The following is a 17,893-nucleotide window of genomic DNA, read 5'->3' on the forward strand; positions in this document are numbered from 1 at the left end:
ATTTAAAGAAATAATGATGGAAAACTTCCCTAACCTGGTGAAGGAAATAGATATACAACCCAGGAAGCTCAGAGAGTCCCAATAAAGAGGAACCCAAAGAGGCCCACACCAAGACACATCATAATTAAAATGCCAAAGGTTAAATATAAAGAGAGAATCTTAAAAGCAACAAGAGAAAAGCAATTAGTTACTCCCGAAGGAGTACCCATAAGTCTGGCAGCTGATTTCTCAAGAGAAACTATATAGGACAAAAGGGCTTGGCACAAAATATTCAAAGTGATGAAAACCCGGGATCTACAACCAAGATAACTTTATTCAGCAAAGCTATTTCTTAGGGTTGAAGGACAGATAAAGAGCTTCCCAGACAAAAATAAGCTAAAGGAATTTATCAACACCAAGCCAGTATTACTGGAAATGTTTGAGAGACTACTTTAAAAGGAAAAAAATATGTATCAAAAACAGGAATAAAGAATGGTAATGACTACATTCCTAATAAGTACCATGAATGGAAAAGAATGGATAAGAAAACAAGACACCTACATATGCTGCCACAAAAAGGTTGTCACATAATTGGATATTTCTCTACTTTGTACACAATTATTCTTAGTCTCCACACAAAGGCTGCTTCTTAACTCCTCATCAGATGATGGCAAAGACCAAAATCCTGATTTTAACAGAATAGTAGTAAAAGTGCCTCAGTGGTTTAAGTTGAGAACAGCACTTTGGTACATGGCTCTTGCACTTAGTTATTAGGAATGTACAAATGTCTTTTTATTCAAAAATACAAAATAAATTACCTGTAGGCATGGACAATGACAGCAGTAAACCATTATATGTTGTTAACTCAAACCAGTAACCGATGGTTGTGGTAATTTTCTTAAACATCAGCAGCCTTTTCTTCAGTTATTTCCTTCAACTGACTTCTCTGAAGTTGTAGGTGAGGAGCACTGCCTTGAACTTCCTCTCACAGTTCTCATTAATAGAGAATAGTGCTTTACTGATTGGTAAAGGAATTAGAACATGCCACCCCACAGACCACCTCCCATTCCACTCATTCCAGGGTCTTTCTCTTCTATAGGAATTTCTGCAACTACAACTTCTGCTGTAGTTAATGGAGAGGCCACTCTAGCAGCATCCAATAAAGCAGTTATTATAACCTTAGTTGGATTAATGATTCCTTTATCTACCATATTCACAAAATCTCCAAGCATAACACCATAACTAACTTCTGAGGAACTTTGCATAATTTTTGCAACTATTAGCCATCCCTCAACACCTGCATTCTTACATATGGCCATTGCAGGAGTTTTTATTTTAAAAAAAAATTCCATACCAATTTTTTGATCTTCATTTGCTGGAATTAATGAATCCAAGGCTGGAATGCACTGAAACAGGGTACAACCCCTCCCAGAATGATGCCTTTTCCAGCAGGAGCTGGTGTAGCATTGGGGACTTTTGTTACTCTATCTCTCTTTTCCTTTCTTTTCATCCACTTCAACATCACTCATCCCGCCAACTTTCAGCACAGCTCTTCCATCTGAGAGTTTTGCCAGACATTCACTTAGCTTTTCCTTTTCATATTCACTAGTTGTGATATCTAACTGCTCAATGATTTCTTGAATACATTTTTCAGTTTAAGCCTTGTTACCTTTTCCTTTCAAGAGCATGTCATCATCTTTGGTCACATTGACCTCTCCAACTTTTCATAAGCCATGATGCTGAAGACCTTCAAGATTTAGAGTCAATCCTTCTTCCCCAAGAGCTGTACCGCCAATAGCAATAGCTAAATCTTCTTAAGTATCATTATTAAATCTAACGTCTTTAAGCTGGTTCTTATTATTGTCCTTAAAACTTAGAGCTATGACTGCTACAACCTGTAGACCAACTTTTAGCCTACTCAAAATGAGTGTATTTAGAGTTTCTCCATCAACATCTTCAACAGCTATGACCAAGGGCTTACCGTGAGCATTGGCAATTTGAAGAGCAGGTACAATGGAATGGATACTAGAAATTTTCTTTTCACTCAATAGAACATAGGCATCTTGGAATTCACATTTCCGACCTTTCAATGTATTAATAAAATATGGAGAACTAAAACCTTGATCAAACTTCATGCCTTCAATAATTTCTAATTCATCATTCAGTGTTTTCCATATTTTAATGTGATGACTCCCTATCTTCTAACCTTTTCCATTGCATCAGGAATGATGTTGCCATTTTTTGTCTCCGTTTGCCGAAATTGTAGCAACCCGAGCAATTTCTTCAGTGGTTTAGACTGCTTCTTAAGTTCAGCATCAACAGCTAACATCAAATCTCTCCTGATTTCCACTGAATTAGCACCTTTGCTAATTTTCTCAAAGCCTTCCTTGGAAAATGAGGGTGTCAGTACAATAACAGTTGAGGTGCCATCCTCAACCTCTTCATTTGTATTATTGACATCTTGAACAAGTTTAGCAGCAATATTTTATATTTATCTTTTAACTCAATGGACTTTGCAAGAGTCACACCTTCTTTTGTTACTTTGGGACTTTCTCAACTCTGTTCAAAAATCACTGTTCTTTCCTTTGGCCTCACAGTAATGGCTACAGCATCAGATAAAAGATCTACCTACAGCTTGAAGCATTAAGCCTTGGTATCTGCACCAAGTTTTACATCTTTGGTATAAGACCCAGTGAGATGAGGAGCCAGTCCCTTGGACACTGGCCTAACCTGGCTAAGGACTTTGTGTAATCAAAGAATTTCTGCAGGTCAGCGATAGGGTGAGTAAGTGGTCTGTGGCAAGTAAAGGCACATATTTTTTTATCGGGACCACTTCCTTAAAGTGTTAGGGTCATGTTTTAAGTGTTTGATGCATATTGCCAAAATTTTTTATATAGAAACTGCACTAATTTACACTCCTACCACAATTTTTTTAAAGTCTATTTCTCCACACCTTTGCCAGTACTTGTTATCATTGTAGTTCAGTATCAATAAACAGTTTCCCTGCATTTCCTTCCTTTTAGTTGGATGCAAGGCTATTTGAAATAATGATTTCTTCTTCCACTAACTCTTGCAGCTAGATGTTCTAAATACAGGATCTAAAAATAATGGTACATATAAATAAAAATTATGGCATCTAAAAGTAATGGTACATGAAGTTTCTAGAACATTTTCTCTAAGCGAGGCGCTGGTCCACTTTCCCCGTCTTCATACCAGCTGCTGAGAATGTAGATGTGGTGGAAGATTCAGTGGCCATTTTGGACCATGATTTCCACAGTTGGAAAGCCATATCTGCTGCAGCAACAAGATAGAAAGGGCCGTTTTTGTTTGTTTGTTTGTTTGTTTTTCTAAAAATGGCGGAGGGAGAGACATCTCTAGATCTCTCTCCTTGAAACAACAATAAGCTGAACATCTAAAATCGAACAACAACAACAAAAAACACCAAACTGCACACCAGAATGTCTGAGCATGGGATCTGTGCATAAGAACGACCACAGTTCAGAACTCTGGGTGTTAGGCGGTGGACTGGAAGAAATAAAGAAGCTGCCTCTTGCAGCCAGTGGAGCTACCTATAGAAGAGGAGGGAAGGGAGAAGAAGCGGCAAGTTCCCTGAACAGCCTTGCCTGGAAGAGTTGTGAATTCCATGCAGCTGGTGGCAGGACCCAGTCATCAGGGCAGAAAACAGAGAAGTGAGATGGCAGAGAAACAACAGTTGATTTTTAATGTCCATATCTGCAAAACCGAGGCTGAGCCACAGCCCCTGATACCCAATTCCGAGAGCCCCTCCCCCATACCCTCTGACACTGAACACCATGGAGCCCCAGGGGAATTTGAGCAAACTCTACCGAAATTGTTGCTAACACTGACAGGGACTGAGATTGAGGGTAGAGAGTGTGATTAAATATCTATAAGAAAATAAAAAGACATTTTTAAGGCTTTATCTAAAGCAAGGAACCAAGGGGCTTAGACGCCACCTACTGGAAACCAAAAGAAAAATGCCATTTTTGCAACAGGCTAAAGCAAGACCTTTATATAATAAATCTGTTTTTCTGGAAAAAAGCAAAATACATTTCCATTAATACCCAGGCTGAGAAATAGTTCACTGAACACAATGAACAACAAAGGTGACAAGGTATCTCAGAAAGAAAGAGAAAAATCTCCAGAAAATAAGCTTACAAACAGAAATATGCAAATTAAATGACAGAGAATTCAGGATGATACTTCTGAAAATCTCAGTGAGTTCTGAAACGAGTCATATCAACAATTTCAGAAATTGAAAAAAAACTAGATGAACAGAGCAAGGAGACTAAAACCCTCAAGAAGAACAGAATAGATCTTCAGGAGATGAACACACTGCAAGAGTTGAAAAATGAAATAGCAAGCTTGGGAAATAGTTGACCAAATGGAGGAAAGGATCAATAATATCGAAGACAGAAATATAGAAATAATTCAGAAGAAGAGAGAAACCAAAGAATGAAAAATAATGAAAGAGAAATACAAGATCTAGCTGATACCATCAGGAGAGGAAATATAAGAATAATGAGTATTCTTGAAGGGGAGGAAAAGGAGCAGGGATTAGAAAGCATTTTCAGACAAATAGTTGATGAGAATCTCCTAAATCTAAGGAATGAGCTGGAGCTTGGAATTCAAGAAGTCAACAGAATACCTAATTATCTCAACCCAAAAAGGCATTCTCCGAGACACATTATATTAAAATTATCAAAATTAATAACAAAGAAAGAATTCTCAATGCAGCCAGTGAAAGGAAAATGGTAACCTATAAAGGAAAATCCATTAGATTGTTCTCGGAATTCTCAGTGAAAACCTTAGAAGCCAGAAAAGAATGGAATCAAATATTTAACTATTAAGTGAAAGGAACTACCAGCCTAGAATAATGTATCCTGCTAAGCTCTCTTTTAGATATGAAAGCAAAATTAAGACATTTCCAGACATACAAAAATTGAGGGAATTCTCCACTATGAGGCTAGCTCTACAGGAAATACTGAAAGAGATCAGCTCACTGAAAACAAAAGAACAAAAAAGAAAGCATGATTAGGAGTAAAGTGACTATGAGGCAAATAGAAGCTGAGTAGTGCAACGCTTACTAGGAACAGGGCATTATAAGCTTAAATAATAAGAAGAGAATTGCTATGGCAAGATAGTAATGAACGTTCAGTATACATAGGGACAACTGAGACAACAATGACCAAAAAGGGGAGGATTCAAAGATCCAAATTCACAATGGGGAATGGAAGTAAGACACATGCAGAAGAAAATGGACAACTGTATATATATATACATATATATGTATATATGTATGCTATATATTAATTATATATTAATTATATATGTTATAATTATCCTTTACATATTTATAATGGAAACCGAACACAGAATATTCAAAATTGAAGTATATAACATGAAACAAGAAGAGCCAGAGGGAAAACCCACAAAAGCCAACCAAAATAGAGAAAACAGAAACACAAGGACAAGGAAGCAATGGAAACACTGAGCTACCAGAAAGCAAAAGACAAAATGGCTATAAGAACACCTCATATTTCAATAATCACCCTAAATGTAAATGGACTGAACTCAACAATAAAAAGACACAGAATTGCAGAACGGATCAAAAAACAAAACCCAACCACTTGCTGCCTCCAGGAGACACATCTCAGCTCCAAAGACAAATAGAAACTCCAAGTGAAAGGGTGGAAAATGATATTTTAAACAAATGGCATTCAGAGAAAAGTGGGAATAGAAGTACTAATATCAGATGAAATAGACTTCAAAATAAAAAAGGTAAATATACTGAGGGACACTTCATAATGATAAAGGGCATCATGCACCAAGAAGACATAACACTCATTAATACCTATGCTCCCAATCAGGGAGCCCTGAAATATGTAAAGCAATTGCTAACAGAAATAAAGGGAGAAATAGACCAAAACACTATTATAGTAGGGGACCTAAATACTCCACTGTCAGATAGGGACAGATCATCCAAACAGAAAATCAATAAGGAAATAACATCCTTAAATGACACATTAGACCAACCAGACATAATTGACATATACAGGGCCTTACATCCCAAAACAGCTGCTTATACATTCTTCTCTAGTGCACGTGGAGCATTCTGAAGGATCGACCACATACTGGGACATGGAGATAGCCTCAACAAATATAAGAGAATTGAAATCATACCAACCGTATTCTCTGATCATAATGCTTTGAAACTAGAGATCAACTACAAAAAGAAATCAAGAAGAACCACAAACACATGGAGATTAAACAACATGCTACTGAAGAATAACTGGCTCAGAGAAGAAATAAAAAGAGAGATCAAGAGATACATAGAAATGAATAATAATGATAGTACAACATATCAAAACTTTTGGGACATGGCAAAAGCGGTCATAAGAGGAAAATTCATATCATTACAGGCCTACTTCCAAAAACAAGAATGAACCCAAACAAACAACCTAATGCTTTATCTTAAAAAACTAGAAAAGGAAGAATGAATGAAGCCTAAAGTCCACAGAAGGAAAGAAATAATCAAAATTAGAGCAGAAAGAAATGATATTGAAAACAAACAAAAGAAAAGATAAAATAAATGCAACAAAGAGCTGGTTCTTTGAGAAGGTTAATAAAATTGACAAACCCTTGCCTAGACTCACTAAAGAAAAAAGAGAAAGGACACAAATAAATAAAATCAGGGATTAAAGAGGGGGAAATTACTATTGATATTGCAGAAATACAAAGGATCATACAAGAATACTATGAAAATATATATAACACCAAATTTAATAACTTAGAAGAAATGGACCAGTACTTAGAAAGATACAGTCTTCCTAGACTGCATCAAGAAGTACTGGAAAATCTAAATAGACCAATCAGCAGTATGGAAATTGAAACAATCATCAAAAACCTACCCAAAAATAAAAGTCCAGGAACAGATGGTTTTACCAGTGAATTCTACCAAACATTCAAAGAAAATTTAATACCCACTCCCCTCAAGTTCTTCCAAAAAATTGAAGAGGAGGCAATACTTCTCAACACATTTTATGAGGCCAATATTACTGTGATACCAAAATCTGGAAAAGATAACGCAAACAAGAAAACCACAGACTAATAACTCTCATGAACACAGATGCAAAATTCTCAGTAAGATTCTAGTGATCTGAATACAGCAACGTATTAAAAAGATCATACATCAGGTACAAGTGGGCTTCTTCTCAGGGGCACAGGGCTGGTTAGACAAATCCATTAATGTGATACACCACCTAAACAAATCGATTAATGTGATATACCACCTAAACAAATTAAAAAATAAGAATCATATGATCATATCAATAGATGCAGCCTTCGACAGGGTACAGCACCCATTTATGATCAAAACATTTAACAAAGTTGGTATAGAAGGAAAATACCTTAACATAATAAAGGCCATATATAACAAACCCGCAGCCAACATTATACTTAATGGTGAAATACTAAAAACCTTCCCTATAAGGTCAAGAACAAGGCAAGGCTATCCACTACTGCCACTGCTATTCAAAATTCCTTGTGGAATTGCAACAAAAAGAATAAAATACCTAGGAATAAATCTAATGAAACATGTGAAGGACCTACATAATGAAAACTACAAGACCCTATTCAAAAAAATCAAAGAAGATACAAAGAAATGGAAAGATATTTTGTGTTCTTGGATTAGAAGAATCAACATAGTAAAAATGACCATATTACCTAAAGTATACAGATTTAATGCAATCCCCATCAAAATCGCATTGGCATTTTTTAAAGAAATAGAACAAAAAAATCATCAGATTTATATGGAAGCACAAAAGACCCCGCATTGCCAAAGCCAGCCTGAGAAAAAAGAACGAGGCTGGAGGCATCACTCTGCTCAACTTCAAATTATATTACAAAGTGACAGTAATCAAAATGGCATGGTATTGGCAGCAAAACAGACACATGGACCAGATGGACAGAATCAAGAGTCCAGAAGTAAACTGATATTTATATGGGCGAATAATTTTTGACAAAGAAGCCAAAAACATACAGTGGAGAAAGGAAAGCCTCTTCAATAAATGGCGCTGGGAGAACTGAAAAGCCACCTGCAAAAGAATGAAACTAGACTGTTGTCTATCACCGCACACCAAAATTAACTCAAAATGGATTGAGGATCTGAATATAAGACCTGAAACAATAAAATGCATAGAAGAAAACATAGGAACTTAACTCAAGGACCTTGTACTTAAAGAGGATTTTATGAATTTGACCTCAAAAGCAAAGGAAGTAAAAGCTAAAATAAATGAGTGGGATGACATGAAACTAAAATCTTCTGCTCAGCAAAAGAAATTGTCAACAAGGGAAAGAGACAACCATCCAAATGGGAAAATATATTTGCAAACAACACTTTAGATAAGGGCCTAATATCTAAAATATACAAAGAACTCAACTCAATAACAACAAAAAAACAAATGATCCAATCAAAACATGAGCAAAGGATCCGAACAGATATCTCCCTAGAGGTAATACAAATGGCCAACAAATATTTTTTATTTATTTTATTTTTTATTTATTTTTATTTAGTTTCAAGTGTATATTACATCGGTTAGACATCTATGTAGTTCATAAAACGATCCCCCCCATTGCACTCTCCCTTCCCTGACCCTCCACCTAGCCAACGTATTAATGCTAACTGCATTCCTATGCCGTGTTCCCCCATCCCCATGACCATCCATCAGCTACTAATTTTTACTTCTTTAGCCCTTCACCCCATTCTCCCAGTCCCCAAACTCCCCTTCCCTCTATCCAACACCAAATTGGTCACTATATTTGTGAGTCTGTTTTTGATTAGTTTGTTCTTTTTATTTCTTAGATTCTGCATATAGGTGAAGTCATATAGTATTTATCTTTCTCTGTCTGATTGAAATATCTTCTAGGACCATCAAAGCAATATCTTTTTCCATCTCCTTGCTTTTCATATGTAGGGATCTTGTTTTCTTTTCCTTTCAGCTACTCTATCTTTTGGTTGGAGCATTTAATTCTTTTCCATTTAAGGTGATATTGATAGGAATGTAGTTGTTACCATTCTTTATTCCTGTTTTTGATACATGTTTTTTCTTCTTAAGGAAGTCCCTCCAACATTCCTTGTAATATTGGCTTGGTAGTGATAAATTCCTTTAGCTTTTTTTTTTTGTCTGGGAAACTCTTTATCTGTCCTTCAACTCTAAATGATAGCTTTCCTGAATAAATTATTCTTGGTTGTATATCCTGGATTTTCACTCTTTTGAATATTTTTTGCCAAGCCCTTCTGTCTTGAATAGTTTCTTTTGAGAAATCAGCTGCCAGTCATATAGATGTTCCCTTATATGTAATAATTTGTTTTTCTCTTGCTGCTTTTAATATTTTTTCTTTATATTTAAACTTCGGTATTTTAATTGTTATGTGTCTTGGTGTGGGCCTCTTTAGATTCCTGATTTTTGGAATTCTCTGAGCTTCCTAGAGTTTTATGTCCATTTTCTTCATCATGTTAGTGAAGATTTCCTTCATTATTTCTTCAAACAGCTGTTCAACATCTTGATTTTCTTCAGTTACGCCGATCAGATGAATATTTTGAGCCTTAATAGTGTCCCATATCCTCCTTAAATTATTTTTATAGTCTTGGCATCTTTTTTCATGTCATTCTGATTGAGTGCCCTGATTGGCTTTCCTGTTCTCTTGATATGGCATTTGATTCTCTTCTTTATTCATTTTGTTTATTCCTTTGTTTATTCCATTTAATATACTTCTTGTCTCAGATAATGTGTTCTCCATTTCAGACTGGTTCCCTTTTACAATTTCCGTTTCCATTTTTATATTTTTTATTTTTTTGTTGAAGTTCTCACTGAATTCATCTACACACCTCAAATGTTCATTGAGCATCTTTATAACCAGTGTTTTGAACTCTGCATCTGTTAAATTACTTGACTCCATTATATCTGGATCTTTGTTCTGTTCTCTCATATGGTTTCTGCTTCTTTGTCTTCCCATTTTGGTTGCCCTTATTTGTCTGTTTCTATGTACTAAGCAAAGCACCTAAGTCTCCCAGTCTTATTATTGTGGATTTGTGAAGTAAGCGTCCAGTGGCACAGTCCTGAGAGGGATTCAGCTGCCGGCCAAACTTATTACAAGCCTCTACCCCTCCAGGGTCACCTGTTAAGATTCAGCAAGCAAGAAACTGAGGCCAGCTGCCTCCAGTGTGAGTCTAGGTGCTGCTCAGCAAGGAGCACCTGACTCGCTGAGGATACACCTGGATGTGGCTTGGGTGGGGCCATGAGTTGGGGGAGTTGGGGTTTCAGGGAATCCTCTGGGCCTAGCGACCTCTGTTATCCAGTTTGATGACATCATGGTTATGGCGGCTCTGTGTCCGTGCATGTGGATGGGGGAGGGCTCAACAGGGAACAATGGATACCACCGGCACTTCTATACCGACTGAGTCTTGCCTTGGCCTTCACTCTGACAACGTCTCCTTGTAAGTCCCTGGTGCGCCCTGTGCACAGCCGAATTGGCAGTGGTGCTCAGAGTGAGCAGGTCCATCACCTTGAAAATCTGCTTGCGGACATGTCCCCATTAAGAGGCTTCTGCTGCTGTCGCTGCTGTGGCCTACATCTCTTTCAGCCGCTTGAGACCAGGCAGCCCTGTGTCCTTGCCCCATCCTACCTTCTGCCATTGCAGGGTGATTTCTTGGATTTCTCCCTAGTTGTATGGCTTGTTCATCTAGATCCAAGGTGATTTTTCCTTGCTGCTGCTCCTTGTTTCCACCACAGCTTTGATTTGGTCACCAGAGGAATGTTCAGAGCCTCTACCATCTACATCATTTTTTTCTCTCTCCTGGCCAACAAATATTTGAAAAGATGCTCAACATCACTAGCTATTAGGGAATGCAAATCAAAACCACAGTGAGATACCATCTCTCACCTGTTAGAATAGCTATAATCAATAGGATAAGTAATAACAAATGTTGGAGAGGATGCGGAGAAAAAGGAACCCTCATACACTGCTGGTGGGACTGCAAATTGGTACAACCACTATGGAAAACTGTATGGAGGTTTCTCAAAAAACTGAGAATTGATTTACCATATGATCTAGCAATCCCTCTACTGGGTATTTACCCCAAAGACTTGAAAACCCATATCCAAAAAGATATTTGCACACTGATGTTCATAGCAGCATTGTTCACAGTGGCCAGGACATGGAAGTAACCAAAGTGTCCTATGATAGATGATTGGCTAAAGAAGCTGTGGTACATGTATATAATGGAGTATTACTCAGCCATAAGGAGAGATATAATACTGCCATTTGCGACAACATGGATGGACTTCAAGATAATCATGCTAATCGAAATAAGCCAGAGAGAAAACGTTGAAAATCACATAATATCACTTATATGTGTGATATAAACCTAAAAGCAACAAATGAACAGGACAAACAGAGATTCAGGGATATGGACTATTACAGACTAGTGGTTAGCAGAAGGTACGGGGTTGGGGAGGAGGGGAGGGATGATGGGGTAAAAGGGATCAAATATAGGGGGGTAGGGGAGGGTGAAGTGGGTAAAGGGGATCAAATATGTGGTAGCTGAGGGAAACTGGACTTTGGGTGGTAAACACATAATAGAATATATAGATGTCAAATTATAATGTACACCTGAAAATTATATAATTGTATTAACCAATGTTACCCCAATAAATTTAATAAAAAATAAAGTATAAATAAATAAAACAAGAAAGAAAGAAAGAAAGAAAGAAAGAAAGAAAGAAAGAAAGAAAGAAAGAAAGAAAGGAAGGAAGGAAGGAAGGAAGGGAAGGAAGGAAGGAAGGAAGGAAGGAAGGAAGGAAGAAGAAAGAAAGAAAGAAAGAAAGAAAGAAAGAAAGAAAGAAAGAAAGAAAGAAAGAAAGAAAGAAAGAAAGAAAAAGCAAGCCTGAGTTCCTGACACTGGGAACTGCACTATGAGGTATGGACTACCTGCCTCCAGATCGTTATATAGGAGGCAAATACATTTCTAACTTGTTTAATCTATTTGCAGCTTGAATTTATTCTCACTGATGTATCATTCCTTTTAGTCTTAATCACATAAGTGGACAATAATATCTTATTTTTATTATACATATCTCTATCATCACTGTTTGGAAGTTAAAATTTCTGGAGAGTTATCGCTACTTTTGGCTAGGTACAGGAGAGAACACCGGAAGGGTTTTTCTCTTCCTTTCATATTTGCTATGACATATTGTTAGGATTATTCTCAATATGAAAAAATAAATTCATTATTATCTCCTTTCTCTTTAATCCAAAGATTGTCTGGAAGAAAAGGTCGCTAAAATCAAAAGATAACTTATTGAAATATTGTATTCAATTGATTGGAAAGGATACTTAGATTTTAATAGTGATACTTCAGAGGATTTTAATAATGATAAAAACCAAGGTGTCAGATCATTTTCTGATGCTTTTAATAAAATAGAACCAACTGAAATTAAAAACTAGATCTAATATCTCTAGTCAATTTAAGCCTTGTTAATCTTGTGGGGTGGAGGTGGGATGAAAGCTTGGAGAAACTATGAAATCTCTATGTGGTTTTCAAACTTTGCACATTACCATCACATGAGAGCTTTTTAAAAACACAGATTCCTGGGCTCCACGACTCCAGAATTGGCTGACTACATTCTCTTTGGACAGACAGAATGGCAGAATGAACAATTCTGGTACACAACTGCCCATTGTTTCAGGCATTGTGCCACCATTCTGCGGTAAGGCTGAATGTCAAGGGACCAGGAAAAAGATTTAGAAGGGAACAGACATGTCAAGAAGCAGAGTCCATTGCACTTCTTCAAGGTCACTGCTTAGTTTTCTTTAGGCTCTTGTCTTGGAGTGATTTTCACCAAACAGACCGATTTTTGTCAAGTTTAAACTTTTGCTTATTCCCCCGGTAGGAGCATCATATAAGAGCCAGTCTCTACTTCAGTATATCCAGAGAATTCTCTCAGCATTAGGGAGTGGAGCCATGTGCCTTCCTCTAATCCCCTTATGGATTAAATGACGCAATTGAATTTATGTCATAGTATTTCTGGAGAATACTCAACCACTATTATAGATATTCTTCTTGGCTACATTTCAGGTACATGAGAATTGCTTTAACTACGATTCCTAACTCCACGAATCTCCTCCTTTACTGTTTTTAGCATTACCTCTGAATTAGAATGTATATTCTAAAATAAATTTTCAACCACAGGAAAAAATTTATAGATAGGTTTCATAATAGTTTAGTTTCCTTTAAAGTTATGGCATATTGTTAATATCTAACTTTGTACTTAACCATTCTGAGTACTTTCTTTAAAATTATCAAGTTGTTATACTGGTTTTCATTTCTATTAAGTAAATTTCTATCAAATAAAACATATCTGAATGAAAAATTTTCATTCTGCCACCTCAAATTCTGCAGTAAGGGCCACAGCAAAAAGAAAGATGAGATAATTGTAAATTATAGAGGTAATGTAGTTTATTATATGAGTTGGAGATCTTCGATATCCTATTTTAAAAATGAGAAATAAACCTATAAGGCAGTTAAAAATTTGTTTTATTTAGCTATTTTGTTTTGCAGACTAAAATAAAAATCTGGGATCCAAAGAGATTAAGAAACTTGCTCAAGTTCATACAACTAAGCTAGTAACTGAGTCAGTTCTAGGAAAAGGCCTTCTAGTGTTTTGTAAAGCCAGTATTAAATGAAATGAATTAAATTCTAGGATTTCAAAGGATAAATAGATTATTATAATTTAGGCCTATTTGATGAGGCTTTTAAAAAGCTTGTAATTCAGATATATTAAAAAAAAAAAAAAAGCAGGATTTGGATACTGATGTCCTTCCAAACAGTTTATTAAAATGTTTGATTTAAACCAAGTAAAATTGATCATTGATGATGTATTTCTGCTGACTTATGAGGAGCTATAAGTAAATAGTATAGGGAGAACCTTGGAGAAAGGGATAAAGATGCTGAAGAGAAGCCATAGGGGAGATAAATGGCCCAGTTGGAATGTGTTTGGAACAAACTTTTTTCTTTAATAACTCAGTATCTCAACATCTACATTTATTGTTCAGACTTATAATTTTCTTCACTCTATACTGTTTCTACTGTGGCTTAAGACTCAGATAGATCAATGCTAGCACTGATGACAATATATTTTCATGGCAAATTAACATTCTATTAATTGAATATAAATAATGAATGTGATTTCAAAAACATTTAAAATATTCCTCCTTTTTGATCTGAGTTATAAAGACTAATTCGGTTGCTAAAACAAGGAAAATTCGACTTTAAGTGACCAATTTTCATCTTGACACATTCTGTGGTCATATGAGTAATATGGGCAGAAGCAAACAATCAGTTGTACCAAATTCATTAAATCCAGCTAACTAACATTCCAGTTTAGTTAGATAAAGCACAATCAAATCAGATGGTTGGAGTATGAAATATTGATGTTATATTTACTCAATGCTTTATGTGTAGGCTTGAACACATCACTGATAGGCAAACCTCTAAAAAATGCCAGAAAACCATCTCCTCTGCTTTCATCCTGTCTTTGGCTTTGCAACTCTTGTCTCTGTACTTTGGAACCATGTGGATGAGGGGAATTTGCTTCTTTCTCTTTCTGTGAATAAGGGAAAAAAACAGGCTCATTATCTTTTACCTGCCTCAAAATTGTGAATCAGATCATGATTATGAAAAATATTGAGAGCAGCTGTCTATTCCATAAAAAGAATTACATTAAAGTCTGTATGTTGCTTCCATGTTTGATTCTTAGCCTATAGTGAAATGCTTGATAATAAAAAGATCTAACACGTATTTTGTGTTTACTATATATCATTGCTACTTAATGTATGTGTTATTTAATTCTTACAACCATCAACTAAGGTAGTTCTACTTATTATTATGATTTCCATTTTATAGGTGGAAAAATAAAGGCAGAACAAGCTTAAGCTACTAGTTTAAGATATATAACTAGTAATTGGTAGAGCTGGATTTAAAACCCAAATTTTAATCATTCTATTTCCTTCCTCTTGATCAGAGCTAAGTTTAGAAATATTTAAAAAGAAGATGATTTGTGTGGATCAAAACAAATTACTCATGGAAATTAAAAATCCATGCAAAATAAAAAAAAAATAGCAGATTTGTTGAGATATTAGTCCATCTAGTTGTTTGGAAACAAAAACTGTAATTACAGTTTCCATAAACAAAAACCTGAGAGTGTGTAAGAAATACAGAGAAAGAAAACATTTTACGTGATAATCTAGTCTACTCTTTGTCTTAAGCCAAGGATGACTAGGGCAATAATCTTGGTAGTTATTTGAATTTGGGTTCTTTTTCAACCAGTATTTATTTGTTAGTATTACAAATAGTTTAAATAATTTTAAGATACAGTTCTTAAATTTTTTCATGAAATCTCTGTTAGGAAAACTGGTCATTCACACATTACACACTAGATAACCAAATATAACAACATAGGGAAATTCTATTTAGTTAAGTATCATAATGAATACTACAGACAACATACCCTTATAATTCCTTTGCTAGATGTATTCAAGCAGGGGTAGAAAAATGTGGACTATTTATGAGAAGTTTCATGAAGGAGGTGAGCTTGAGCCAAGACCTGAATGCTGGGTAAAATTAAGAGAGTGGCAAAGCAGGCATACTAAGTGGGATCGACTTGGTATGTGCTGGAGACAGTGAGGAGACAGCTGTGGCCAGAACAAAGGAGTATAGAGCACAGTTAGGTTTAGGAATTTAGATTATTTCTTAAAGCAACATGGAATTATGAGAGGCTTTAAGAAGGTGTTAAAGTGTTTTAGGATATGGAGAATAGTTGGAAAAAGGACAACCTTATTTTGGGAGAATGGTTAAGAGGCTGAAACACAAATCCTGGAAAGGAGTGGGAGATGTGAAACAGGGTGAATTGTTTCTGACTCCTAAAGTGATGTCAGTCAAGCTAACTGATGTCAGCGGTATTCCCTGGGATGGTAAGGAAAGATAGAGCCAAAACAAACTGTATCAGAAGAGATAAGAATTCCAGAGCTCAAAATTTAAGAAGCCAAATTTATTTTCAGGGTACTGGAGCAAGCATGGTACTGAGAACTAGAGATAAAGTTAAAAGGGTGTTGTTAAAAGCAGGATCTAACCAGGAAGTGAGGAGATAGTATGGGGGCAAAGTGAGAATGTTAGAGAAGGACTATAGTTTTCCTGTGGAAAGGGCTAGGTTGTCTAAAGCTCTTTTTAGGGATGCCAGTCCCATGGCCTATCAGTTAGTCATTTCAAGGAGAAGATGGTTAACCATTACTCCAACTTATGAAACATTAGGAAGTCTACCACAGTTTACAGTAATCTTGTTGGACATTGACCAGCTAGCTTTGAAGAAACTTAGATTGATTCTAGGGCATTTCTCAGGAACTGGCTTTTTCTGAAAAACTTTGGATAACCACAGGTTTTTCATGATCCTAGTTTTAAACCTCGGAGAAGATTACAAGATGGGAATGAATTTAAGAAACTTGCATAGCTGAATTGAGATTTAAAAAAATGGAATAAAACCTAAAGTTAGAATCATAATTTTAGACCAGAAAGAAATTCTTTATAGTTCTCCACCTAAGGTCTATTCTGAATTACCAAAAATAACACTCACTGTTGTTTTTAAAGTGTTTTTATATTTTCAAGAATATTTCTATATTTTATAGTATTTAAATCTCCCTTTTTATAACAATAGACTGGACTCACAGACAAACACTAAAATTTACAAGAATAACCTACCATTTACTTTATTATAAACCCTATTGCTGTGACCATATTCATTAAGGGACAAAATAAATTGAGACGTTTCAGTGTAGATGATAGTATTTTAAAAAAATATATATCTATTGCCAAAAACTACAAAAAGTTGTTTTAAATGATATCGTTGAGAATTCCAATGTGAAATTTCTAGCCTAGGTAATAATATTTTTCTGCAGTTGTCCCCTACATGTAAGTGAGATATTTAGAGTAAAACCTCGTCTGTTGTGGCCAGGGAGAATAGCTGACAGCGCTATAAGAAGTCATACAAAGCCAGTAATGTTTGTACTAGTTGGGAGACATTTTCAGGAGGCATAGAACAAATTTTTTTTTTACTTCAAATCTGAACATTGACCAAGTGCAGAGAAGAACAAGGATACTCTAGTATTAGATATTCAGTCTAGCATAGGAAAATAACCATAAAAATTAAGATGATAAGAGAGAGAGAGATCCATGAAGGATATGGATATATTTTCTTTAACTGTACCTCATTAAGCTTTCTATCAAATCTCTAGAGAGGAAGTAGTACTAAGATCAGGATCAAATAAACCTTTTGGGCATTGCTTTCAGTTTGTATACATATATTTGTTCATAAATTAATAGAATAATAATCTCATTCTATTATCACTTCAATTGAGAGAGGTATCTTTTGAGCTTCAGACAATGGATTAATTGTAACAAACTTTTTTTTTTATTCCTACAGCACCTGGTATTCCTAGGTGGTCTCCCATCCAAACACTAACCTGGCCGAACTCTGCTTATCTTTCGAGATCAGACGAGATCGAGAACATTCAAGGTGGCATGACCGTAGACTAATTGAAACAAACTTTTCTTCAGAAAGTTGAGTACCACCTGGCTCATTTGCCTCATTGTTTTTTTCTCATTAATTTGAACATGAGGAATATTCTTAAAATCATATTACAGAATCAATCACAGAGACATAATGTGAAATAAAATATTTTTTCTCTACATGAAAAAAGACTAAAACAATATCAAGAGTTCCTAACCAATTTATTTTCCTTGGAGAATAAATTTTCTGTTCACAAAATAGCTGTACATCCCATC

The 17,893-nt window shown here is 35.7% G+C and overlaps 2 pseudogenes; both read right to left on the bottom strand.

The window, feature by feature from the left end:
- Positions 1–1,013: 1,013 nt before the first annotated feature.
- LOC120598128 (60 kDa heat shock protein, mitochondrial-like) lies at positions 1,014–3,235 on the bottom strand (annotated as a pseudogene).
- Positions 3,236–17,522: 14,287 nt separating this feature from the next.
- Positions 17,523–17,641, bottom strand: LOC120598263 (uncharacterized; annotated as a pseudogene).
- Between the last annotated feature and the right edge of the window lie 252 nt (positions 17,642–17,893).

Source organism: Pteropus medius, unplaced genomic scaffold, assembly GCF_902729225.1.
Source record: "Pteropus medius unplaced genomic scaffold, Ma_sr-lr_union100, whole genome shotgun sequence".
NCBI classification, from domain to species: Eukaryota; Metazoa; Chordata; class Mammalia; order Chiroptera; family Pteropodidae; genus Pteropus; species Pteropus medius.